This window comes from Phalaenopsis equestris, unplaced genomic scaffold (assembly GCF_001263595.1).
Source record: "Phalaenopsis equestris unplaced genomic scaffold, ASM126359v1 Scaffold000001, whole genome shotgun sequence".
NCBI classification, from domain to species: Eukaryota; Viridiplantae; Streptophyta; class Magnoliopsida; order Asparagales; family Orchidaceae; genus Phalaenopsis; species Phalaenopsis equestris.
Window position 1 is genome coordinate 82,342 of NW_018164443.1, and position 2,709 is coordinate 85,050.

Genomic DNA, 2,709 nt, shown 5'->3' on the forward strand with positions numbered 1-2,709 from the left:
AGTTGGTCACATAGGTTGTGGGTGATTGATTTATGGTCGTCGACTCGCCACGACGGAAGTAGTTGAAAGTTGAGATAGATGAGAGGCACATGGGCCGTAATTGGCTATGTAGGGCGTAATGATGAGCTGTGATCACGTTTGTATGCCGTAGAGGTTAAAGTTGGGAGATGCATGAGTTGTGGACCGCATAAGTCATAGTTGGTCACGTAGACCATAGTGGTGAGCTTCATGAGTCTGGAGAAAGTCATCATATCCTAAGTTGTCCAGTTGTAAGCAGTTATTATGGGACTCGTTGCTATATCTTAGGAAACATCATTCCACTATATGTGGGGCAAGTTGTTGCACCATATTGATGTTGAGTTGTTGCACCGTCTTCAGGAGCATTATTATATTGTTTTCAGAGTTTGTTGTTACATCGTCTCTGGGGTGTATGTTGCATTGCTCAGAGTTCTCTGCTAGTGTACAACGTACACCGAGATTCCACAATGCACGTCGTGATTCTGTAAGGGGCTTCGTTGCAAAGAGCAGGGCGATCAACAGTGATTTACTGCGACCGGTGGGTGATGGTCAACGTTGGTCGACAACTGCAGGAGGGAGTTGTTCGCTGGACCTCCAGTACAAAATGACAAACCATAGCTCCCTCTCGTCAAAACTCATAGCTTCCTCCGATTCAAAGCATAGCTCTCTTTTCATGAAAGTGTAAGAATGATTTTATAGTCTCATAAAAGTTTCCAATAAGGAATGAAACTAGGTCACTCCATCGGATGACCTGAGGAGATTCTTTCAATCAGACAACATTTTATAGATATTTTAGTGCTTTAAAGATATTAGAATTGAGTAATCTTATGCTCGTTAGATTTGTTTTGTCGGGGCGCTCAATTTGACAATAAGATTATCAGATTTAAAATCCATTTGACCTTTCCATTTCGGCATTGAAAGTTTAAAAAAAATGGTTTGACTACTCGACCTGGGGTTGATTTGACTCAGATCAATTCGGTGTGATTATTTTCATGTCGTTGAATAGGCAAGTTTCACTATAAGTATGCTAAAAATTGAGTTATGGATAAATTTTAATTCAAATTTGATTGTTTCTTATTGAAAAAATGTTCATATCAAATACTAAAATTTATTGGTAATTATTAAAACTAGTGATTTGTTTGATTTGATAATCAATAAGGCTTGAGCTGCTGGTAATATGATATATATATATATATATATAAAACTAGTGATTTGTTTGATTTGATAATCAATAAGGCTTGAGCTGCTGGTATAAACTTGAGAATTAATAATTTAATATGTTACATATTTACGATTTTGTAAAATGAAATAATTTATGCGAAATTATTTATGCTTAATTTATAAAAAAATTATCATAGAATATATTATTTATTTCCTTCTTTAAATAATTGTTTTGTTGGAGCAAATAAAAGTATCAACATGACTACTTTTTATTGTTATAATCCGAAGCAAAACTTTGCTTGGATTGGATTGAACTTTGTGGGCTTATAACTAAAGCCCAAAACAAGTTTTTAATATATAGGCAGGGCATTTACATAATAGATACCACAAAAAATTATGGATTTACAAATATAACACCTAAACTTTGGTTTTTACTATTTTTACCCTCAAATCTGTCTTATCACATCAAAAATAGCACTATCACTAACTTTTTTAGAAGTCAAATGCACCATTTGATGCTCATGTAAAGTGGTATTAGTGTAAATATCCATGTTTAGATGTTGCGTATGTAATTAGAGGTGTAAACGAGCCGAGCACGAGCGAGCCCAGGCTCTGCTCGTGTTTAGCTCATTTATATTTCGAGCTCAAAAAGTGTGTTCATGTTCGGCTCGTTTGCTTAGTGAGGTGACCAAAACACGAGCCGTTCACGAACAAGTAGTAGTTTTGACAACCCTAATCACGCAGCCATAAAATTTTAAGGATTGGGCAAGATTTAAAATATCATTTGAATCTGATTTAATAAAATTTATTCTATTTTTTTAATTAATACTTTTAATTGATTATAAATCTTTGTAGCATTGTAGTTTAGTAATTTTTTTTAAAAATACTACATCTTTTTAATTGATTAGTAGTATTTCGAGCCAAAACGAGCCGAACATAAACGAACAAATATTTATTCGTGTTGTTCGTGTTCCCCTCGTTAACTTAGCGAACGCCACGAGCTTCTTAACGAGCTGAACACGAGCTGCTCGCGAACAACGAGCCGTTTTGACAGCCCTATATGTAATTACAAAAGAATTGTGTGACGTGTATGTAAATCTTCCAAATTAGCATGCATGAGTGTATACAATAGATGTATCAGAGTGTATAAATAATGTATTATATTCAAAATATTTTGAAGTTATTACTTAGTATAAAATAAATGTAGAACTTCACATTTTTATTTCATTTACAGAAAATACACACATCAATGACATTCCAATGACATTAAGATCAAAATGGATAATGAATTTGAAATGCGATATAAATTCAAACTTCATTTGCTTTACCAAAAGCCTTGATTTCCAAAACTCATATAAAAGAAATGAATGTATTCCTTCTGTTGTAGGCCAAACAATCCTTAAGTGAAGAAGTTATGCACTTAATTAGAATTGTTAATTCATTAATTGAGATTAATTAATAATTTATGATCAATCAAATGCACTAATTTAGTTTACCACAAGTAATTGAGGTATTCGGGGACTAATTCAG